Source organism: Pezoporus wallicus, unplaced genomic scaffold, assembly GCF_028554395.1.
Source record: "Pezoporus wallicus isolate ANWC-B61680 ecotype Strahan unplaced genomic scaffold, APGP_CSIRO_Pwel_v1 contig_8333, whole genome shotgun sequence".
Taxonomy (NCBI): domain Eukaryota; kingdom Metazoa; phylum Chordata; class Aves; order Psittaciformes; family Psittacidae; genus Pezoporus; species Pezoporus wallicus.
In genome coordinates, this window is record NW_026637037.1 from 241,613 (window position 1) to 267,255 (window position 25,643).

Sequence of the window (25,643 nt, forward strand, 5' to 3'; positions counted from 1 at the left end):
ACTGGTTTATCCAGATAGGAAACAGTGAAGCATTTTTGAAGCCTTTGAATTTTCATGAGATGGGAAAACTTTTCTTCACAGTTCTAGGTCCAGGAAGTTTCTTGCACGTTAGCTACTCATGTGTGATGCTGGAGGCAGGAAGGCAAAAACATAATTCAATTTTTTGTACCTCTCTCTAAAAGGCTTTATTATCTGCTTGCTTTTTTTCCATGGGCCTTTCCAAGCAATAAAATTCCTTGTTATGATTCTCTCAGGGCAGAGTGGAGGTATAAGGCAGCTATGTCAGACAGCAACTTCTGTGCCAAGAAATGGAGAAGAGTTGTTTTAAGGACATGATAGTTATGCAGGCATCAGACTTCCATGTGATTAGTACTCAGTGGGTATCCTGAGATTATGAGCAAGGAGTAGGAGGAAACGTCTGTGTCTATTATTCTTATAAAGGGAATTTAACTGTGGCACATATTGCTGATTCTACAATTGAAATTGAGTGTAAGATTCTGAATTACAGCAACTTGATCAGTTAAACGCTCCTCTTGCTAGAGAATGGTTTCTGCTGTCTGAATCCCATCACAATTGGAAGCAGCACTGGGAGGAGGCAGCTGAAGTTCATTATCACATGGATGGGGTTTTGTTTTCTCATTCCTTACACATAATTTTTGTATTTAGCTGTCAGACTTTTTGAGGGTAAAGTGGGCAAGAATAAATCCGCGCTTGTAGGATTACTTCTAGATTTCAATGGAACAAAAATTGCATTTTGATTTTCACCATCATTTAATTCTCTCGAGTGAATAGTTGTGGAAGTGAAAAATATGAAGAGCTAAGTATGATATATACATTTAAGTGATGGGAGAAAAACTTTTAACATACAGAATTACTAACAGTTTACACATTTGACTGTAGGGGGAGTGAATATTCATAATAGGAGAAAATTCACAATGTGAAATGACATTAGTAGCTACTGACAATCTGTAGCTATCAAAGAATGAGCACTGGCACATTAGTAAGGAACTTAAAAGCCGTTCCAAAGTCTAACGTCTTAGTAACTAAACTACAACTTCCACGAGTCATATTTTTGAACTCCAAACTATCTTGTGAAATTTGGCTAGAACACATTTTTATTGACACAAATGAGTATATTAATTTCCGTAAGATATTATCTCTTACCATATATTTAATTCAGATTCTCTTTCTACTCCCACTAAAATAATTGCTTACAATATACAGACTTGATTTTATATGGCTAATTAGAGCAGTGCATGGAAAAAAATAGATTTGCAGGTAATACTGAAATTAAATATGTTAATCTGTACCTCAGTGCACACATTTTGTATGAGCTTTAATTTGCTATATAAATTATAGTTCTGCATGTAGAAAATGCCCTTGAAAGAATGTCCTATTTTTTGAATACTAATATCATAGGGAAACAAATATACAAAGCCTTTAGCTATAGGCTATATTTGCATAAATTAAGGCAAGTAGTCACTCTGAATATCCAACTGAAGATATACTTTTAAAAGATACTGTGCATATCATATAGTTGCTAGGACTCTGTGTATTTAAGGTTTACATTTAGTTACAATATAGCAGCCTTTCATGATAAACAAGTAAAATTTGAACAATGAAGCATAAATAGTATAAAAAATAGGCTGTGGTTTATCACGTAGAGCACCGAGCAAATAATTGGAAAGGCTCTGAGCTCATTTCTGTCTGCTGAAGGCAAATGCCTCCTGTACTGGTCTGCTTTATGGGTTTAGTCTAGCAAAAGCTGGTCTGGTGCTCTCAGTGTAGCTGCCCAGTGCAGTGTATGCATTTTGTGATACAACTGCAGTGACATGTGCAATTCCCCACATAGATTCTGGTAAGCTCAGCTAAAAGCCTGGGAACTTTGGCTTCTTCAAAACCCTCCTTGCTGTTCAGAAAACTCTCCTTCTGTGTGGATTCAGTAAAGATTCACTAATGATGGGGAGGAGGCAATTACAAAATCCGTGAGGCAGAGAATGGCCTGAATTCTAATTACAGCTGGTTAGTAAGAAGGGCAAAGGGATATGCATGACACTTTTACACTTTCTTCATAGTTAGAGTGGTCAAAACCTTCTCTTCTGTTTAGGCAGTGGCAGTATATGCAGCATTGGATCAAATCCTTAAATTGTTTCCAAGAACCTAAACCTTTCTGTTTCTGGCTCAGGAGCAGTATCTCTACTAGAGGTACATAGCCACTGTGTGTTGTGGAATGTAGGAAACATCGTGTGTTGTTCAAACTGCATCACTGAAAATGTTGATTTTGAAAGAGCGCTTTTATTTCCAGTAGCTCTGTATCAGTAATGAAGGTTTTGTATGCTCTTGAGAACACTCTATCACTGGTCAGAAAGGTTTTGATGAGTCTATGACTTAGATGTTTAATAGTGTTAGAGTATTAACATTTGGGCCATATGTTATAGCTTCCTTTATGATCTTAAAAGGCAAGAGTATGCTCTGAGTCTTCCCACTAGCTTCACAGTAGAAGAACAGAAAACTCAGAGTTAATTTAACCTTCAGACAGTCAAAGTAAAATAAACAGTTTTTAAAATGAAAACAGCCTGGAATAGTTCACAGTGAAGAACTTCATTTTTTATTCATTCTCTTCATACAAGGTGAAGATCATACAAGTGAATGTCTAATACTGTCCCTCTGAGGGAGTGTCATTGAAAGTACCACCTAGAATTAATGGTTTCATGGTGCTGAACAAGTCAGAGCAAACTGTTCCAGAATCTGATGTTTTGTAGTGACAGGACTATTTTTGGGTAAATATTCTCCCCCTGAAGTTTCTTCATTCTGTGTAATGCTATTAGTACAATTAAATAGTGACTTGTACTTTTTGGCAAAACAACCCTTCAGCAGCAGCTTTCCAAGAAGATTATTTTAATTGCCCATTGCTACTTGCAGTTCTATGGGAATTGGTATAGTGTGACAATCTCCTCCTTTACTAGAAGAAAAAAAGCACATTGCATAACTAAATGTCACCAGCTCTGACTAAATACATGTCAATATGAACCAAAGCTGTAGTTACGAGAATTGGTAGAAGTACAATCTGTAGTGATATTTTTATCAATCTTTAAGCCATGGTCAGAAATTTACATGACACCTTTTTACCTGTCTTGTCCATTACTAACCTAGTCAAAGCAACTTAGACTATGTAATGATGTAAGGTTTGAAGAGAAATCCTCCACAGGAAGAAATCTGACCCAAAAGTATTCTAAGAGTCCTGTTGGCCAGGCAAGTTTTAGTTTTTCTTTCCTAGAAACATGGCAGAACATGTAGTTGAAGTTTACAGTCTTCAGAGCCAGTTAGCACAGAAGAGCATCATATCCAATTTTAAGATGCAATGAAAATGAACTGTTGGAGTGGTCAAAGAAAGCCTGTTCAATAGGAGTTACATTGACAAGTTAACTATGTCTATAGTCAAACATGGCAGCTGAATGACAAAGAGTACAAAAAGGTCTAAGCTTCCCAGACTGGCTTAGCCTATGAAGACATTGGTAAGATTTCCTGGGTGACTCCACCATCTTCACACAGGAGCTGTAGAAAACAGGGGAGTTCATTCAGTCTGGGTTTACTTGTACTAAGAGCAATGTAATTTGCTTCTGCCTGAAAACTATCAGCTAAGATCAAGTGAAACTTAAAATGGAACAATTTCCAGCACGAGTTGCTAAATTCTGTCAGTCTTTCTTTGGAACACTGGGGGGCAAACCAGGGATGTGCTGAAGATACGTATTGCAGGATGCTCTCTGGGTGGAGTCTATGTAGATGCAATACTAGAATGCGTGGTTGAACAGAACACGGAATGCATAAGGATCTCAAGAATCAGCTGGGGAGGAGAGGGAGGAGGGAAGGAAGGAAAGAAAAAGCAGACATTAATAAAGGCTGTTTCTGCCTTTTTAGATCATAGGTTTCTCCAGATGCTGCACCAGTCTCAGCATCTCTGAATTAGTGTTTCATTGAGGTGAGAGCATATCTAATTCATTGCTAAACAATATTTTGAATGGAAAGGCAAGTAATTAAACCCACAGTTGTTCATCTTCATGTTTAAAGATGAAAAATACCTGTACTAAAAGATGCTGAGAATAGCACACTAGAATCTCCGTGTTCTGACTAAGATTGCTGTAGGGCATTAAAGCCAATCACAACACTTGCATCTGATACAGGGTCCTTTTAATTAATTAGTCAACAAAGGTCAGGTCTTGAGTCAATGCACCAGAGCTGTTGGCCTGGACTGGACCTGATCTAATTATTCCCAGTCCTACTATCAGGCAGAGATTTTTTGATAATGACTTCTAACAGTGTAACAATGACAGAGCTCACAAAGAACAGGAAATAAAAGATGATTCTTGGAAAACAAATCAGTTTTATATTGACATGTATTATTAGCTGGAAGCTGCAAGTACCATTTCTTAAACTAATCAAACCCCTGCTTTTTGATTTTTACTGTCCCACTGAACTTTTCCATTGGCTCTGACTGTAAAGGCTATTGTTGACATAGTTTTCAAACTTTCCACATTAGAAGGACCGTCGCTGCATTTAGCCCCTAGTACACTCTGTGTCACACACACTGACACTCACTCACTTGGACTGTTGAACTTATTTTACACAAAATAATGAATCATCATACTGAGGCTACAGAAGTAATTCTGAATCTGTCACGCATTGCTTCCCACCTTTGGGCCTTGACTCAGGAGAGGTCTGTGTGGCAGTGAGGAAGAGCAGAATGGAGCAAATCTTTCATTTTCATTCTTTTCACCTTTATTCATACAGATTGGAGCAGCTGTCTGTCTCCTTCAGAAGCTAAAACTCCTGCTCTTCTGGCTTGAAGGTTCACATGGAATCTGTTCTTTCTGCTGTCACCTGCTTTGGAAAAATGTTCTGAGCCCCCAAGTTTTAGGGTTTAATAAAACCTGGGAAATACATTAGATGAAAAAAAGTGGAAATACTAAAAAAAGAAAAAAGGCAACAACAGCACAACAAGCCCCAAACTAATTTTGCTGGTTACTGTCAATGGGATGTGATACATGCAGATACTTCAGCTGTGGCTTTGCTGCCGAAGTTCTGGAGTGGGTGATGTGTGAATCACCAACATGTAGTACTATGGTTTAACTGCCATGTATAAATGTAGATTTTTAATATCAAAGTTTTGCTGTATAAGTGTAAGAAAACTTTGGAAGTCATCAGACTTCTTTTTTTTATTACAATTGTTTAAGTTAAAACTAAACTCTGCCCCAAACTGATGTAAAAACATCATAATTACATTCCTGGTTGAGTCCTTACATGCCAAGTTATAGCCTGGTATTGAGGTACAAATATTTAGCTATTAAGAGTTCCAGTAAGCCCTCCTTGTGAGTTGTGGATCAACCAATGACATGTTTAAAAACCTTTCCTTTTGATTTCAGTTCCCCCATCTTGCCGTGATCGTGACAAGTGATATACCCATATGTCTGGCTTCTATGCAAAGCACGATTCTACTAGCTTTGTTCAGTGGAATTACTATTTTTGCCCAGATATTTTAGTGTTAAACTATGTTTAATTCCCATTTAATTAAACAGTGCAACTGTACATATTTTATCAGAATAAAATATAACTATATATTTTATTAGAAAATGCTGAACACTGATGACAAAGTATTGAATATGCCAGTTTCAGATATTTTCCTGTGAGGAAAATGATTTGTAGGTTGCATTGTGGGGGAAAGGATGGAGACTTGTGCCAGCCACAAAGAAATGAAGGTTTCTGAATTGGGAAACACAGGTTCAAGTGTCAGCTCTGATGATACTGCAAAAAATACTCCTCAGATTTCCCTTTCAAAATCCCCACTGGTCTTTGGGATATGGTTTTAGCATAAGAATGACTGTTGATGAAAGAGCTGAAACCTCAGCTCTTCAATGAGCCTGACTGTAGGTTGGAACAGGGATGGAAATACACTTTTGCCTGGCATCTAGGACCCACATTTGAGTTCTCCTTTGTCATGATCCCATATCCAGTGTGAATACCCTGAGCACTTGATGGGTGTCTACTCTAGGTGCCTGTGGCATCCTCCCTCCATTTCATAAGTATCACTCAGGACAATCGTCTGGTTATCAGTTTTCCTGCTATACCTGGATGTAGCATCCTTCAGAGTGCAACTCTTGTTCTGTTTTTCCCTTGATCTCCGTTTTGAATTCGGCAATGCATATCCTGCAGATGACAACACCCATCTTTGTCTTCTCGTCATTGTGGCCCTTTCATTATTTCACATCTCACTCAGCAGTTGTCATGTCCTTTTGTTGACTCAATTTCATCAAGTTGAGAATAGGAATGAGCTCAACCGGAACTCTTCCATCTGCCGCTTTGACTCAAGTCTGAATGTAATTCAGGTTATGAGTGACCATAAGGTGTGCTTTAAACTCGCATTGAACCGAATTTGTAACAGCTAGCTTTCACCCCAAATGCATCACTTCCATCAGAAATAGAATCCAAATCTCCATTAGTTTTTTGACTTAGTCTCCCTTATTAATGGCATCTTTGCTTCCTAAGTTCACAAACCTATAAGGCTGAGAATCCTTAGTCCTCTTCCATGGTCTTTGTACTGCCTAGCAAGAGGAATTTTGGTTGATACGAAACTGGTTTATGTGCCTCAGTACTCCCTTTGGCTTGTGGCTGTTCTGTACTTACAGCCATAGATTGTTGTGCTTCACTGATCCAGAGCCAAAAGAAAGCATCCTTAGGATCAATGTCAAGGTTACTGAATTTGTAGCAGTTCTAAGTTGCCCTGACTTATGCCAGAAACTGAATTATTCCTCAAATAATAGAAAAATAAAAAATATATGATTAAAAGCTCTTCTCCTAGCTGCACAGTATGGATTTATATTCTATACAGTGTTCTTCTTTCCTCTATATTGGTTTCTCTTTCACCAATAAAACAATTCCCTACATAGAATCATAGAATAGTTAGGGTTAGAAAGGACCTCAAGATCATCTAGTTCCAACCCCCTGCCATGGGCAGGGACACCTCACACTAAACCATGTCACCCAAGGCGTTATCCAACCTGGCCTTATACACTGCCAGGGATGGAGCATTCACAACCTCCCTGGGCAACCCATTCCAGTGCCTCACCACCCTGACAGGAAAGAATTTCTTCCTTGTATCTAATCTAAACCTCTCCTGTTTAAGTTTTAACCCATTACCCCTTGTCCTGTCACTACAGTCCCTAATGAAGAGTCCCTCCCCAGCATCCCTGTAGGCCCCCATCAGATACCGAAAGGCTGCTATGAGGTCTAATGCCTAATAGAACAACCAAACCTTCTTTCTTGCCATCCAGGTCTGTGGGTATCATAAGCTTGGTTATTGCCCTCCTTGTCAAGCTGGGGAGAAAACCTGCTCATTCTATGTTGAATGGCTTTAACTGCTTTTGTATGTACTGCGTGCAATTTGTCCATGTTATGTTTGTGTGAATGATGACATATCAAGCCGTGTTACATGTTTATATAGTGCTGTACATAGATTTAATAACTAAATCTAAGCACTTGTTTACTATCAGTGCAGAAGGAAAGATGATTTGCCACAAAGGGCAGACTACTCTTCACCTTTGTGTTTAAAGGAGTGAGATGGTAGCTCGCAAGTGAAAGCTCACCAAATTAAATAGATAGAAATGCAGCTTGCAAATGGCCATAAACAGGAGAAAATAATGTTTTTTTTTGGTTTTCAGTGACTTCTTTTTGGTTTGTCTGGTATTGAAGTTTCCATTCTGTAGTAAAATACAAGCCCTTTACTTCATTAAATGGTAGTTGTTAAGATGGATCTAGAATTCGAGCAAAACAACCCAATTAAAATAGGGGGTGTCTTGTACTTTCACTATAGAACACTTAAATATTGCATATAGTGAAAAGTTCTTACTCACTGCAATTGTTTGGTGTCTGAGATCACTTGTTCAGGGCGACAGAGTATTAAATTATATTTACAGATAACAGCATGAGTCTTGATCCTATAAATATTTCTATGAGTTACCCCACTGAAGTAATTTCTTCCTAAATGGTTAGTACTAAATGCTTTAAAATATTGTAGAGGCTGTATTATGAAATGTTACTACTTACTGGAATACTTTTCCATTTCCAGTGTGTAGTGTCCACTACCAGGCTATGCAGCAGCTTGAGGAAGCAGTGTAACTGGTTTCTCCTATCTTGTTTTGCAGTGTGTGAAAAATCCCAGTCCAGGGAAAAGCACTAATTAATGCCAGAGAAATCTGCAGAGTGGGACCCTGCAGAGTGGGAGTAGCTAAATGAGGGTAAACTGAGTATTAAGCTTGAAAGTATTACTTTATGTCTACTGATTACAGCCTGGCCAGCAGTTCATGCTTGTGGCACTTAACTCTTCATCTATGTGGAGTGGAGACTGAGTTGTGAGGTGTTGGGCCATGTCATGAGCCTGAGCAGAGCCATAAGGGGCTCCATCAGTGCAGCGCATGGTTACGTACATAGCTAGCCTTATTCTTCTGAATCCCAGACTGGTTTGGATTGGAAGGGACCTTAAAGCTCATCCAGCTCCAGCCCCCTGCCATGGTCAGGGACACCTTCCACTAGAGCAGGTTGCTCCAAGCCCCAGTGTCCAACCTGGCCTTGAACACTGCTAGGGATGGGGAAGCCACAGCTTCTCTGGGCAGCCTATGCCAGTGCCTCAGCACCCTCACAGGGAAGAATAAAGGAGTGATGGATGGTGCAACTGACAGGCTAAGCAGAAACTCCAGGTGCACAGCTGCCCCAGGCAGACCTTCTCCAGCTTTGAGGGCCTTATCAGGCAGTAACACAGAGGAACCTTGTCCTATTCCCTGGGCAGTTCAGCAGAGCATTTCCTAGGGGAGGGCTTGACCTTGTGGGGTGGTCACCAAGGAGGAAGGACACTATGGTTAGCCCAGGCCAAACCTGAGCAGCAGAGCTTTGTATGTACCCACCAGGAGGGACAGGGGATGGGGCTGGGCAGGCGGCTGCTGGCGGCTGCGGCCGCTGCACGGGCAATCACGCATCCCCCTCTCACTGCTGATTTGCAAGAGCAGATTAATCAGAGCGCACGGCTTGATGAAATTTGCTGTTATTGTGCCCATTTTTAGCAACATCTTTTATTATCTTCATTATTCATTTACAGGGGACCGGCATCAATTATGCAAATGAGTTCACAGACTTTGCAGATTACTTCATTTGCCGCTATTGTTTGTGGAAATTTAATTATTAAATATTATTAAGCTTGCGTTTTCTTCAATTTTCCGAGGCTTAGTTTCATTTGATTTTTCCTCCAGCTGCTCTCGTTTCCTTTCAGTGCCAAAACAGCTCCTCATCAAAGCGGCTCTGGCATGTGAAGACCAAATAAAATCTCCTCAATTTAATAATTTTGATGTTAGTCCCTTGTTCTCAGCTGCTTGCTCAAAGCAATGCAGAGAGAAACGCAGAGCACATTCAATTTAATGAGTAGAAATTGAATTCAAGTTTGTTCGGAATTGACTTCAATTAAGCAGAGTCTTAATGATAAATTAATCTCTTTTCTTTATTCCCTAGAATTTGTTTTTCAAAGTAGGAAATTGGACTACATTGAAAGACCAAATAAAGAATACCAATTTTAACTAGATTATGGAACCGATAGCAAAATTTAATTCTTTATAGTAACGTACTTGGACAAATAGCATTCACTCTATGGCATGTGTTATAATTTATATTCATTGTTACCACTCACACTTTCATGGCATGGATAAAATGGCAGTTGAATTAAATATGGGCCTGTAATAGACTTCAGAGTTTTAATCTTTATTAAGAAACCCTAATTGAATGCATAATTAGCTTTTCAGGGGCTAGGAAACTCGGTTTAATATCTATGTGGGCTGAAAACATGGATCAGGCATTTTTTTAGGAACATTTTTTATGAGTTTATTTTTTAGGAGAAATAATCTTATAATGTGGCTTCTATCAAAAGCCCCGTTTTCTCTTCACTGCAAGAAGCTGTGTACAGAGGAGCAGTAGCAAGCTGCTCTGTGCACCTTTGAATGCCCAAAGACAGCCCTGAGTCAGCGGTGGATACTGCAGCCTTCTTGGAGCAGCTCATGATACCTTGTGCCTCTCCCTGTTGAAATGCAGAGGCAAAGCAAGTCAATGCTTGCGAAGACCAGTGAGACTGTGCTCTTTGCATTGTGTGTTACAGCTCTGCCGTGGTTAGGCACCTCAATACCGTCATTACTTTCCTCTGTTCACTTGTATGACCAGCACAAGCTCTTTATTTTACCATTTCAGAGAACAGGGCATGTTTTCAGGAACGGAGAGTGTCGTGGGTGCCTTGCTCTAGGTTTTCAGAGGTGATCAAGCATCTTTATCTTGTCTTAAACTGGTCATCTCATGCCATTGAGAATCTTTGACATTTTGACCCTTTACCTCTCATTGAAAAAAGAAAATCTATACTACTGTTTATGGTTGACCCTATAGGAATAGTGTTAGATGAGGGATACTTCAAGCCGATTCTGTAGTCATATTTATGGTCAACATGAGTAGAAAATCCATTCATAGCATAAGCATTTTAGAACGATTGTGCCCACATTCTGCCCAGTGATGTCTCAGGCATTGGAGAAGTTTACACTCTGGAGGTTCAGGGGGATATCACATTCCCTGCTTTGTGCTTCAGTGAAGAGAGTGGGTAAGTTTTGCCGGCTAAGGAATGTTCAGTCTTCTGCCTTACCTACACATATGTTCTTTGGTTTCCAGGCACTGAGCAGAGGTATATACTGCTTTTTAAATAAGAAGTAATAAATGGAACAATTTCCTTTAGACACCTTTTACAATCTGCGCTGGATTTGTGAGCACCTCCCACTGTGTGTCCAGCACTGGTATGTTTCTGTTTCCCTGGAGTCTCCTGTTATGTTTTCCTGGTGGAAAGGGTCCAGAGCCTGCCAACAGATTCTTTGCATGGCACACAATTGAAAATATTTATTAAGGCAATATGTTTGTTTTTACAGATCTGGGAGATTAAGTTTTATTGCTTTAAAGGATACCCATGTTCTGAAGTGTATGGGGCTCTGAAGGTTTGCTTTCTATTGTCTGAATGAATTTCCTGTAAATATTGTTCTCTATTTGGCACTGGGATCAGAGTTTTTCTAGAAGTGATAAAGGTTTGTTAATCTAAGGGGTCTGTGTATTCTACATTTCAGAACTGCAGTTATTTAGAAAGAGATGGAGTAAATGTCTTTTACAAGATGCTGCAGTTGTGGTTCGTATATTGCTGTGTTTTTCCATGCAGGAACCAATCCGTGTGTTCCACCAGACGTAGACCAGGTTTATAAAAATATTGAGGTGCTCATGGTCACAGGAAGCCTTGTAAAGGTGTGAAATGTCAAAGCTGCATCAGTATTTACAGCCTGTATATCTGATTAAACCTGGCTTTAGGGATGACACTGTAGGTGTCACACACAGATACACATACACGCGTTACAAAGATAGGTTAAATTACAAAGCATCTTTAGAGAAGTCATTAAGGTAGTGTTCCTGTTAGAAATACCTATACTATAACAGCACTGTGGTATTCCATATTCCTTTGTATATCAACTTTTTCAGTGCACAAGCATTAAAGGATTTTTATTGCATATAGATCTTACAAGTTTACTTTAAGGTCTGACCATTAAACGAAGCTCTTTCCATTTATTTGTATTCATTGGCAGTAATGGTTCTGTAGTTAGGTGCCTGCCTTCTGCAGTCCTAATGTTGTCTGAGTAGACTCTTGCTGGCACCTGTGCAGATCACACTACTATCATTTCCTTTCATCTGAAAAAGCCCTACAGGGCCCTCTATGTGGTACAGTGAAACAGTTTCTCAGAGTTGCTTGTCTTATGTACAAAGGAAGGCTGTATGTCAAAGCAGCTTTCTTTTTTATCTTAAACTGACTTTCCCCATTTCAGAACTGAATCCGATCTCAGTGAGCATGTCCTTTCTTTTGCCTCTACATTATGAGTACATTTTCCCAGGAGGCTTGTCTTTTTGGAATCTCTATCGGGCAGGAATGGGATGACTCCATAAGCAAAATTCAGCCAAAGCTTTCCTAGAAAAGAAAAGATCCTAAGAACAACTTCAGCTAGTGGGAATGTTCTGAGTCTGAGCCACAGAAGCACTGTGCATGTATTAATATGCCTTTGAAAACAGAAAATTGAGTGATTTTGCAAGATAAATTTGAGTCATTTTTGGCTATGCAAATGAGTATAGTAATTAGTAAAATATCTAGCCTGGCTGGAAGCTCAAACTCCCTGCTTCTTGAAGAAGGGTGATACAAGATACTGGAAAGGGAAATCAGCTGGTTTTGTTCCTGTAAGAAATGTATAAGGGGGAGAAAAAGATCACCTTCGTTAAATTATCCTTTAGCAATATGGAAGAGCTACGGTTTGTTGTCTTTACCCACCTGCACTATAAATAATGCTCCATTCCTGATGACACTATTATTGCAGAGTTTATTTTCTGGTCATTGCAAAATAATACATTTCTTACAGTCAATACTGTACAGCTTTAATTAATTTCTTACTAGATAGTGTTGTTTGCAGTGCTGCTCTTTTCTACTCCTTTTTCTGCACACTCCATCAGTACTGCTGGTAAAAGCATGTAGCAAGGGTAAGGCTAAGTATTGAAAAGGTAAGAAATGTCATACTTACAAAATCCCTTTAAGAGGAAATGCTTGACTACATTGTCAGCTGCTATTTCTGAAATGCAATTATCATATCACTTCAGATAATGTTGCATTTTGTGCTGCTGAACACTTTGTATATGGCAGAGAGCCTGGCAAATCAGTTACCTGCCTCAGCTTTTCAATGTGCATGAGCCAAATTTGTGCTTACAACTGCTGCAGTCTGTAAGCACCAGCCTGTGTTCTGCTCTCGTGGTCTGAGGAAAAACATGGATTTGCTGATCCACCGGCATGAGTAGCATCTAGTGGGTAATTCTAGAAGTCACAGCTGCTTTACTTCACAGGTTGATTCAACTTTGCAGGTGTGATCATCCATATTGCAAGCCTGGTTGATGATCTGCGTCGTTATCCTTAGTTAATTATGTAGGACAGAACAAAGTGCTATTCTGGATGTTTTTTTTTTTATTTTCCAAGAATTTAGAAAACATTTAAACCTTATTTCCCCAACCAAAACCCACTGTTACTTGTTGATCATGATGAGTTGGCCACTCTTGTTGCATGGTTTGGCTGCTTGTCACATACATCAACAAGGTTAAGAACATTGTGAGGTGTGACTGGCATTTGTAGTATACCTGTGCATGTGCTGCATTAGCTTCAGAGTACAATCTCATCTCAGAATTGAACTTAAGGCAGCATTGCTGCTGGTTGTAAAAAAAGTCTATAGTGTATGACTGTTGCTGAAAATAAAGTGTTTCCTGAAGAGAGAGGAGAGTTTAATCACATAGAAGTCTGTTAGTGAAGACATACTGCGCCATTATGGCAATGAAAAATATGGTTTGATATTACAGCTGACTTTGTGGGAGAAACAGTACCATATTGACAAATAAGTGATCCTGTAATTAGACTGTACTGCAAAGTATACACAAAGGTGTAGAGCTAAGAAGATTTTCAGTTTCATGTGGCATTCCTAACATTGCTGAAAAATCTCAAAGCTGAATTTCTTTTACTATGTAAAGAAAAAGTCTTAAAAACCAAAGTTCCATCCTGTGGAGTTACAGTCTGATCCCTGCTGGAAGACTTGGTTTCGCATGCTTCAAGGAGGTCTTCCCCTTTGCTGTACAGTAGTGCAGGTGTTACTGCAGAAGACCTGTGCTTTTTGTGGAAGCTCATTTCAAACCTTCTTCAATAAGTAGCTTCCTTTATGCAGGGCCTTCTCCTGGAAGATGTGGAAGAAGGCTATTGTGAAAGTTTTCCAAGAAGGAGAACCAAGGTCTCGTCTCAGTTTTTGTGTGAATTGAAATATAGGGAGCAGGGGGGGGAATCAGGGGTCTCGGCTCTAGTGGAATATTGAAGATCGGGTAAGAGAAGTAGGGCTTCTGCAGCTGGGATTTTGCTAGGCCTTTCTGTGTACAGAGGCTCTTGTATTGCTGGAATTCAGTCATTGATAAAGACCATTAGCCTCTGTATGATTCACATACTCACAGGTATGCCCAAAGGCAGTAGCCACATAGTGGCTAAATTCTGCTCCCCATTTTGCCCTTTTAAACCAGAGCCAGTGCAATTAGATTTACTACTGATATAAGATAGCATAAGCAAAAGCAGATATTTTCCCCAATTAAAAATGTATGGGCTACTTGGAGAGCACTCTTTAAACAGCCCTATTTAGAATAAATGCACATTTCCATCTTTTGCCTGTAGCTGTGTCCCATGCTGGAGTGTCAGAGGTGTATCAAGAGTCACTGAGATGAAAACTCACATTAAAGAAACATCCTGGTGTTCTTTAAACACTTACTTATTGTTGATTTTTCATCTCTGTTCTCATGGTAGTTGTCCTTAAAATCCCTGGTTTTGTTTGTGTCATACGACTGCATTGCAAATTATAATTTGTTACTGCCTACTGCTGGGCTTCTTCCACCTTCACATGGAGCATCTTCCCTGCAGGAGACAGGATGTTAGAGTGGATGGCCTGTGAGTCTGGTCATGAATGGCAGTTCCTACAATCCTGGCTTGTGGCTCTGGTCACGCATGGCAATTCCTACGATCCTAGTTTTGTGTAGTGTTTTGTAGCTTTGAAACTCCTGCATTATGGGATGCGGCTGCGTTGCCCCAGAGCTGCAGAGCTGAAGTGCCAAAGGAACAAATTAACAGGATGTTACATTAAAATAATTTTTCAACTGTAATTTAGTTAAGTAGATTAATGTGAATTAATTTAGGAATACTTAAATATAACATAATCACGCCTCAATGATGTACAATATAAACAATAATTAGGGTAGAAACATCAAATTTATGTAAAAAGGAATCTAGACTTTCAGTGTTTGTACACCTCAAATACATCTGTTGAAAGAAAGTAGAGTCAGAAGGGAATGGTTTAAATTCCAAATCACGCAGTACTCATAGTGCATCCTTTGGCTCTTGGAGTCTTTCTGTAGGGAATTTTTGAACACCTGGTGTTCTCCTCTGTCTTATTTTCCATTACCAGGGCTGGCCAAGGCTTCTGTCCAGTAAAGAAAATGTATGATAAGAATTAAAGTGATGTGACTACAGTGTGTTACCATTCCTGAAAATCTGTATGTTGTCTGGGGGTTTTAATACATGTGCTGTGGTGCTGTTTTATGGTTAGCAAATGGCACATAAGTCTGGTGGCCATATATATGTATCTCAGTAGTTTTTGGCATGGATTTTTAAACTGCAAAACAAGTTTTAAGGGTGAAATGCAGAGAGATGCCAGAAGAAAAAGGACATTTGAAGTTTATGATGCAACTGAAATGGATTAGATATGTGATTAATAATATGGAAAATCTCATTTTCAGATGATATGTGAAAAGCAAGGAATTCCATTCACTGTAATACATAGGTCAGGTTAACCTGGGAGTATTAGCACTGTTAATCCAGCCTAAAGAAATAGCGAAGACACCTATTTTCCTTTTGCCTGTGAACAGATTTCTTCTGCTTACTCATTTCCTTTAAAGAAAGAATCCTGTTTGTCCACTCAGGCACCAGAATTCCTTAGGAGAATATTTGCCCAGTGATCAATATTCTGTACCATTTCATCTTATTGCCACTCAGTTTTTGAAATTATTATTTGGTTAATGATTTCAGTGACTATTAAATCATTTTGATCATGAAGAACTAAAGTGAAAACTCCAGCTATGTAGTTTGATGCACCATGGGCAAATCGAGAATCATCAGTAGTCTGATGATAACTTGCTGTGTAAGCCAAACGAGCCATTTTGCTAGGTTTCAAGCTGTAGGTGGTGATGGCAGTGGGTTCCTTGTACAGCTTCCAGGAAGTTTACGTCATTTCACTAATTCTACTATATTTCACAGAATAGACTCAGCAGTTTCCTGCGTGCAAACTTTCTCCCTGCTACCGAGCAATCAGTTGTTTGACATCCAGGCTACTGACATGCAAGGGGAACAGACAGGTGTTTAAGCAAGACCCTATTTAGGTGATAAATGAACCACTGCAGAATATGGCTTACTACTCTGTGTAGTGCATCTTAATAGAGAATATCCAGCTCTCTGCCAAAATGTTCATCATGTGAACTTTGGGATCCAGAGCTTTTCCAAAACTCTGCTTAATTGGTGAGAGAGTTTCAACACTATGCGTGAACATCAGATTGATTTATAGCCTATTCAACACTACTGGTGTGGTACTTTAGCAAAGGATGAGATTATATGTAAGCAGCAAATTTGTCCTAATTAAACTGTATGTGTGTACCGTACCTGATCTGAAAACAACCCAGAAGTAGAACAAGAGAAGTCATTATTAGGTTCTGTTCCGCTGAAGCTCATTTTGTTTGCTCTTAATGCTCATCTTATGAGTGCTGTTGAGAGATCTATCCTGAAAGAACCTGCTAAAGAAAAAGGTGAAAGTAATTATTAATTGAACTTTCTTAGACCTCAGCCACAAACTCTTTTGAAGGCAGTGTAATGAAATGAGGAGAATGAAGCTAATGGGGGAAAAAAACATGAGTCAGAACAAACAGAACAAGGTGAGTAGCAGAATGCCAGCAATGGAAACTTCTGCTGAAGCTGCACTCTGATTTACATTCATGGAAGTGTCAATTTGCTGTGAGCATGGGATGATGTGGTGATGTGGAGGCAATAAGAGTACCTGAAGTGCATTGAACTGATTAAAAGATGAGTCTTGCTAAAAAAGGAAGTGATAATCTATGCCCTTTTCTTATGCTCTCTGCAGATTTTTTCCCATCAGATGTGGGAGGGACAAATGGAAGTGTGTGCATGTCTGGGGACAGCAGTGTCACTGAGGTGAGTCACCTCAGCAGAGAACAGTTGGTGGAAGTGTTGCTTTCTTCTTGTAGGAGGAAGTGCCAATTGGAGGCTGAATATGTCTCGTTAGTTAATAGGAAGCTTGTTCAGAGAACGTCTGAGTCAGCTATCTCTTAAGCCTGCTTCTTAAACAGATTGCCCAGTGCCTATCCCAGAGAGAGGCTGTCCAGGAAAAGGTTTGTGTATGATACCAGCTGCTTTTTCTGTGGATGAATTAACTTGGTTTTGTTCCATCAGCACAGCAACTTTCATCAACATTCAGCTCTTAGGAAGCAAAATGTTTCAGACTGTGACTGAGGTGGTGCCTATTACCCACAGCTTCTATAGCATTAGCCTTTGTTGTTAACTCTGGCAAAATCTGCTTTTCACTTTGACTTCTCAGTAGTAAGTACATTAATCAAGAGCAAGATTTGAGGTACATAAAATAAGCGGCAGTATCGTACCCATTAAGCTGTCAGTTTTCAGCAGGGCACTTGTGACATTACCTGTGGCTTCCTGTCTTCCTGACTCTCTCCAACAATCTCCTCTCCATCAGCTGCCTCTCTTATGCCCCAGAAACTGCTGTCAGTGGCCTGGTGGATGGCTCGTTTGACATGTCTGTCATGTTGTGAAGCATGTGTAGGAGCTAGATTAAATGAAGAGAAAGCTAGCTCATCTGACTGCCTACCAAGGAGCTTCAGGTCAGGGAAAGCTTTCTCTATGTTAGGACTGCAGTAATTGCAGAAGAAGAAAAGTAGAATGAAAGGACAGCTCTTCGGTAAGGTACGGAGAGGGAGGCAGCCAGGGCTGGATGGAGATGGCTGAAGAACATATGCTGTTGGAGTCTAGGAATAATAGCTCTTTCCAGTGCCACATTGGGGTCTCTGAGAACTTTTAAGGAAATAATTTACTTCAGCTTTTTCAGCCTTGGTCTTTATCACAGTCTTCTCCTAATGCTTGCAGGCATTAACTCTTCGTGCCTCTGGAAAGTTGGAGGAAGTGAAAAGAGGTACCGATGGAGTGTAGATGGGATGAGTTGAGTTCTGTCTTCCTGTGGATAGCCAAGAGTAAGGCAGCTTTTCCCTCCCTAACCTGAGTCTCTTGTGGAGCTCACAGTAGGTTATAGAAAACTCATCTGAATAATTCTGCACTCTGTGGATATCAGCTGTTTTGTTCAATCGATTTGCAGTGTTCCCAGGTACAGTGGTGAGCAGTGAAAATTTCTGGCACATTTTTAAGTAAAAGGAAAGAGGGAACAGCACGTAATATTTCATTAATGAAAAATCATCCCTGGAAAATAGTGGAGAGAGTTATTTTTATGCAAGTGTAGATTTTTGGATGCCAAGACAATAAAGAGAAACCACAATTTGTTCCATTAAGCTTGTATCATATTGTCAGCACTTGCCCATATGGAAAACATATAAATTGTCATGAAAACATGAAAATGGGACAATTTAGTAATGTTTTGAGGAGGCTTTATAAATATCATATGTATTTTTAAATGCATAAGTGATGCAGTTTTGAACACAAAAGAAATGCAGTTGTGGCAGCCAGATTTTGCTGTGTTCCCAGAGCAGCAAAATTAGCAGAGCTGCAAATATGGTTATTCAAAAGCTGAAAATTTGGAGTAAGGCAGAGAAAGTATTCAAAGATTTGGTGGGAAACCAGGAAAAGCTAAAAGGAGCACAAAATCTGTGTTCTTTTTTCTCACTGGAGGTCAGAAGTTGTGTGTGCACTTCTGCATTTAGCTGAGCTTTTGTACAAAGGCTCAGTCATGAAGCCTGACAACTAACTTGGTGACTGGGGCAAGCTTCAGCTCCTGGGGTATGAAGTAGTGGTATGGTTGGGAAAAGGGTAGGAATGTGGGCAGCTCTATGGCATTGCACCACATTATGTGCTTGTATGCGTCTGGAAGGCGCTAAGGCTGAGTCTACAGGTTTATTCTTAGCCCTGCTGTTAAATACACCAGTTGTACAGAGTATCAGAGCTCAGTGGGTATGCATGGAAAAACAAGGCTATGCGTTAGCTGAGAATCTGGCTCATTTTGCAAAGAGAGAAGGAATCAAAGGCATCTTTGCAGTTTTCTACTCTTACCTTTCCCTGCTCTTTCCCTTAAGTTGTGTTGAATTCGTGATGGTCTCAGTTTCAGGAAAAAATAACTTTGCTAACACTTTTCAATATTATGGTGTGTGTTCCAGTAATCAATGCAGGCCGGAGACGAGGAGGTGTTTGGCAAAGGAGAAGTGTTATTTTGGGATCCAATTGGCCTGGGATTCCTTCACGCAGGGTAATCATCCTGTAGCTTTCTGCCAAAATCCTTTCTGACTTGATTCCCTGTTTGGAGAGTCAGTAACATTCTTTCTTTCCCACCTTGTGGAAGCTCTTCCTTATGGAGTTTAAACTCTCCTGAGTGCATCACACAAGCCTAGCTGAGGTATATAGTACTACTCCAGCGCAGTTCCTAATGTATTAAATTGTAATGCAATAAAGTGTGTCCTGGGCCTTGAAAACCATGTAACCTGATTGTCCTAGGCTTACCTCCTGTGTTCCCTGGGGCACCATCTGAATGAGAACAGCCCAAAACCTACGCTTCTGTCACTTCCTTCGCTAGAGAATCTGTGCTTCCTTCCGTGGATTGTTCACTAGTTTTCACCCTGGTGCTATGACAGTTTGCTTCTGAAACTAGAGAAATCTAACTCAAAATGCCAGTGCTTTTAAAATATATCATGGAGGGATTATGTGCTGGAGCCTTTCGAGAGGGAGGAAAGAGAACATGCAATTAAAAAGTAGTAATTTTTGTCATTAGTGACAATGACAATAATGATAATGTCTGTCTGTTTAAAAATCTCTGCAGAAAAGTCTTGCTGATTCCTATTTATATAGAAAGCAATATTGAACCATTTACCTCATAGCTAGTGGCCAAGGGATAAGATAAAATTCTGGTGCTGGATTTGTATTGTGTTTTGCAGACATATCTAATCTTCAGTGGCATGAGAGATGTGGTAGAAAAGTGTGTCATCAAAAACTGCTGCAGCATCACGCTTAAAAACTGTCCCCTGGAAACCAGGTCAACTTTCACTGTAGCTTATGGTAATACATACAGACACTACAAAACTTTTTAGATCTCTCTAATGGAGATAGTATAGATAATGATATAATTGCATCTATTACTTTTATCAGATCATCTTATCTCCTTTGTGGCATCAAAAGAATGTGTTCAGAAAAGACTGGGACAGAAGCATCTGCTTTATCTGGTGCACACATGAAGGGCCTGATTCTGTTTACATTGAAGTCAGAGGAGATTTCTGCCCTTGATGGGAGCAGAAGCAACTGGCTGAATTCTACTTTATGTTATGCACATGGGGGATAGAGACTGACTCCCCAAATCATGAAAATCCTGTTATAATTAGGAAGATGTTAGTGCTGTAACTTTGTCGGCAGTTAACAAACCTGTCAGTGCTGTTGTATCAAGGTGTTTCTGTGACCTGCCAGTATTACAGTAGCTGAGTTCTGGCAACAAAATGAACTCAGAATAACATGCATATACTTTCTCTTTGCCTTTGAAGTCATTAGGAAAAAAAAAAGCTTCATTATTTTTCAGGGCTTCAAACAATGTTTGTTCTGTTGGAGAAGTGATAGTGTGAGGCGGTAGGGAATGGAACTTTGCTGGGTTTCTGTTGTCTTGCATGTGGATTAGGAGCTTTTGCTTCACTCAGTCACATGCTCTGTACAGTTATTTGGACAGAAGTACTGTTTGTGTCTCCTGCAGTTGTCCTCATTTACTATGTGATACTGATTTTTCAGTGGATGGTATGTAAACAGTTCTTTAGTAGTCTCTTTATACATATTGAAGAATTCTGGGAAGAGGATTACAGTTGTAGCGAATCTATGACTGAAGTCTTTGGCAGCGTGGTGGACAATAAGCTTCTGCATTTGGTTTGAGAGGAAAAATAGGAGTAATTTCATAAGATTTTCTTTCACCCAGCAGCTTCTTTTGACTCTGTGGTAGCAGCACTTGGCTGAAATAAGAGCTGTATTGTTGTGAGGTCTTTAATACAGGGTCATTTTTTCCCCACTCATGCTATTATTGCATATTTTTAGTTTCCTCCAGGGAGGAACGTTCCTGAGAGACTTTGTCTGGTTGGTCCCAGTTGTTTCCCTCCTTTATCTCCCCAGGAGGCTGAAGATCAGCTATAAGTGATGGTGTAAAATCTTTTTTATGCTTTCAGGATAACTGCTTGTGTGTATAGCACTACTTAACTGTAAAAGAAAGAAGTTAAATGGGCAGTATAACTTTCAAGCCAGTTTTCTCAGGCATCTTCAAGATCACATCAGTTGTGAATCACTTTCTCACAAAGGTTTTAGGAGCTGAACTCATGTAAGCATCAGATTATCCAGATACGACTTTCAGTTTCTTTGATTTCCTGAGGCTCTAAATGTCCTTGGGAAGGTCAGTCACACCAGCAACACTGGGCAGCCACCCTTCTTGTTGTATTTAGATTTTGGTTTCTTTTTCATCAGGCCCAGGCAGAGTAAGATTGATGGAGGTATAGAGAAAACATTTTCCTCTTTTTCTCCTGCTTTAAGAAGCAGAGGATATCTCTGTGATGAGTGATGGAGTTTAGCTGTAGTACATTACTAAAATGCATTTTGGCAGAGGACGGAGAAGTAACTACTTAGTCTGTTGTGAAACAACTGAGTCTTTCAATCCATTTCTCAAAGTGCTCATAGTTCCCATTTCAAGGCAGGTCAAACAATAAAAGTAGTGGGCAAAGAAAATGAATGTGAATCTGGAATACTTTAATTAATAATAACGGACCCGTGGCGCTCATGAGCTTCTGTTTTCTTCTTAGTGTTGTTTGATTCTGCTAAATCTTTCTTTCACAGCAAATTATGTTGTTGTTCTGTTAGGATTCATATTTAATTATTGAGAGATAGTGAAGCAATTTAAATGGGACTTCCATGAAAACGTGAGCTCTGTTTCCGAATTGAAACAGCATGCTTTATTTTAAAGGCAGTTGTTTTAGTACAGGGATTTTATAATAAAAGATTTCACAAGAGAAGGTCCCAAGCAAGAATTAAATACATTAGCTGCAGGACTCTGTTTTGAAAGCATGAAGTAAATGGTGACATCCAGGAAATTAAAATGCAGCCTTGGTAAAGGCAGAGTTCAAACAGAGTGATTATGGAACAATTTCTATGTAGGAAATTATTTCCCTTACAGGCTTTGCATCTAATCACAGGTTCCCATGCAAATACCTGGTTTAGTCTTTATTCTGGAGCGCTGTGCTCCTTCTGTACATGCTGTCAGCTCTACCCCAACAGCCCCTCTTCTGTGGTGGGATAAGCTAGTTGAGTACAAGCTGTTTCCATCAGGAAGCCCACTCTTCATTTTCTGCCAATAGAGTTAAGTTGCACATAGCTTTGTTACTTGATGCACGTCCTTTAAGATGGATCAGATCTCTTTTCCCTGAATCTGTAACTCCAGCACAAATTGTAATTTTACCTTAATTTGCAGTGATTCACGTATTTCACACCGCAGTCCAGAATGATATAGGGATTCTGACAAGAAGAGAAGAATGATTGTCAAACTGTCTTTACTAAGAAACCTTAAAAGTAAAGTATGACACTGCAGATATTAAGGTTTATGAGAGTGACAAAGCGTGCTGCTGTCAGTGCTGCTGTCAGAGCAGCAGTCTTTAGAAGAGGATTGGGCTTCCATTGTCACAGCTTACTGAAAACAAAGATAAAGCAATGGTTGATTTAAGAACACAGTCTTTTTGTTATGTGTTCAGTAAGACAGAGAGAAAGTGGCTCAGAGGAAATCTGATCTGACTGAATCCTTTCCTCTAAAACTTGAAAAGAATCCAAGGCAAGTGATGGGCTTCATGTAATATGACCACATATCCCTTCTTGTGTGTGTCTTCTTTGTGCAAGAAAGTGAATGTTGTTGGGAGCCTTAAGATCTTTGCTTACTGAGCAAATGTGTGGATGTTTATTGGCTTTAAACTTCTGTCTTGATACAAGACATCAATTGTCTCAAGTCTTTGACTAAATTCATGCATGCTTTCCAATGTATTGCTCTGAAAGTCATTTATGAAAAGATGTTTAGAATTTGAACCTCTTTCTCTTCATTCAGAGGAGAGGTGGCAGCAGCATGCAGGGCTACTCACATCTTCGGATGGCTCTGGTGTGGGAAAGAGCAGGAGCTAGTGAAGGTGAGCCACTTTTGCATGCTTGAGCAAGGGAGAAAGGAAGAATCACATGCTTCTGAAGAGAAAAGGGGGTAACTGTCATTCCACTCATATGCTTGTGAGCAAAATGTATCTCTTTCATACAGAGATTGTCAAAATAGGAAGAACAAAAGTAATGCCACTCTACGTTCGAACATAAAGTGGCAGCTGATTCAGCCTCTGAAGACAAGAGAAACAGAAAACAAGTCTTACACCACAGGCTGTGTACAGAATGTGAAGTTTTCATGATCAAACACTGTTTAACCAAAATATTCTTGTCATTTTCAGATGTTCGTATCTCATCACATGAATCAATCTCTTCTCACTCTGTTTTCTGACCATCTCATTTTCTGACCAAAATAGACAGACTGTCGTATTTTGAATGTGAGCTATACATTTTGGTGGAAAGAAGGACATGTGCAGAATAGTCACAGAATCAAACTTGCACAGTCAAAGAGCTGCATCTGTCTTGGCAGTGCCTCAGTTTATTTTGCCTGAAACAAAGTGAGTCAGCTCATACCTAATTGTGTTCAAATACTGTAATAATCCAGACCACATAAGAAAAACACCCCATCAGATATGGAGAAGGAACATAGGAGAAGTGTTATTCTGTGATTATGGCTTTTAAAATAACCTGTTAAAAGAACAAAGTTATTAAAAAAACTTTCATAATTATTTAGAACTCCAAATAGACTTTAATTCATTTGATTTTTATAGACTGGTAGTCTTTAATCTCCATTGCAGAATCTGAAGTGTACCTGTTACATACTGCTAAATTAGTTGTCAATCCCTTGGGCAGTATATTTTAATATCAGTATTATATAGTAGATGATATAAATCTTGTGTACGGTATTATTAGCTTAGGCAGCTGCTGACTTAAAAAGGCCAGTTTAACAAGTCACCACTGTATTATGTTTAATTAGGTACAGTTTATATAATGAGGTGTTCAGTTCTAATGGAAAGACATGCTGTGAGCAGCACATCTGCAGGAATAACTATTACAATCAGCATTGCAGAGACCCATGGAACTGCAAATTAGACTTACTTATCTAGAAATAAATTACATCCCAATGCCTTCATAAAGCTCATTAATTGATTCCACTGGCATAAAGGTCTTTTTCTTAATTTCATGTTCCATTAGCATAATAAACACAATTTGAGTTACAACAGTATGATCAGTTTAATGGATGCTATTTATTTTAGTTTTTTATTTAAAGTCCCGGTAACATAGAATTAACATCAATATGCTGTTTGGTCCTTTATTAAAAATTCCCATAGGATAACCAGCACAGATGTTCAATACAGCATCATACATTTTCTGCATTTTATGACTTCACTAATGGGCCATATGGAAAGGTGTTGCTTGGATTTAATTTTTTTCTTTAAATCTGATATATTGTATGAATTGTAATGGTCAGAATTGGTTACTATAGGAAGTTGTTCAGGTTAACATACCCTGCATGCTGGGAGCAAAAGAAGAGTAAGCAAAGTTTTTATGTACATTGATTCATAGTAAATAGTAGCAATATCCCTCATGGGATTAAAATCAGTTTCGTTTATGTGTAGCTCCTGACATTAATTAGAGATCTGTAATTTATGCAGACACTGTCTAATCAGAAGGAAATGTTACCAGCTATTTGTTTAGTCACAATTAGCTTATAGACAACCTTATTGTTGTTCCATTCAGCTTTTCTTGAGCCCCACGTTTCATGATGAGCTGCACTGTTAGGAACATTTGTGGTGAGATGGTGTATGTTATTAGAACAAGAGGTTTCATTGTCCACTCACCTAATACCTGTTACTTTGAATGATATCTGTGCCTATGGTTTTGTTAGGTTTTAGTAGACAAGGGACATGTCCTAACAAATTTGTTTGCACCTTATATTGTCCAACATTTTATGCTAAAGTCTCCCTGTTACTATAACCAGGCTAATGCTGTCATCAGCTTGGTGTGTGTATTTTCTAAGGCTTGTCTCTTACTTTGTTCTTCTGTTTCCTTGTTTTATTTTTTCTTTCTGCATTTAATATTACTGCAGATATTTTCCCCTTCAGCCTATAATGTAGCTGAAAGAGAACTTCTAATGTTACAGAGTGATTTTGGGTAATAGTCATGTGTCATATAAATCCATCATCTGATTTTTCCCATAAAAACTGATTTCTGTCATTACACTGTAATTCACCTATCTCTACCTTACTTTCCAAAATCATCTCGGCAGGAGTCATCTGTCTCTTCTAGTGTGATGTCCTTCTATTACATGATCTCAATAATGGTATCAGAAAGAGCTGCACTAGAGCAGATGTGGGCAAGTTGCTTTAATTTCAGTGTGTATGTCTGTATGGGCATGCACATACACAAGTCAAGAGTTCTCAAGAGTTATGTGAAAGCATTTTGCTCTAGAAAATGCTTTGTAGCTCATTGCATTTTTAATACCCCAGCTTGGCACATACACACACCCTTGGGGTTTTTGGGTTAAGCTTGGGGTTTAACAATTCCT

General features: G+C 39.3%; 1 long non-coding RNA gene across 2 annotated transcripts in view; it reads left to right on the forward strand.

Moving 5' to 3' along the window:
* LOC130595734 (uncharacterized) overlaps positions 1 to 25,643 on the forward strand; it is an 87,726-nt gene that overhangs the window by 51,258 nt on the left and 10,825 nt on the right. The window contains exon 4 of one of the 2 annotated variants that reach the window (XR_008971369.1): positions 8,196 to 8,319. The exons of the other annotated variant lie outside the window; for it this stretch is intronic. This is a non-coding gene — a long non-coding RNA (uncharacterized LOC130595734). Of the gene's footprint in view, positions 1 to 8,195; positions 8,320 to 25,643 lie in introns of those variants that run through there. 2 annotated transcript variants of the gene reach the window in all.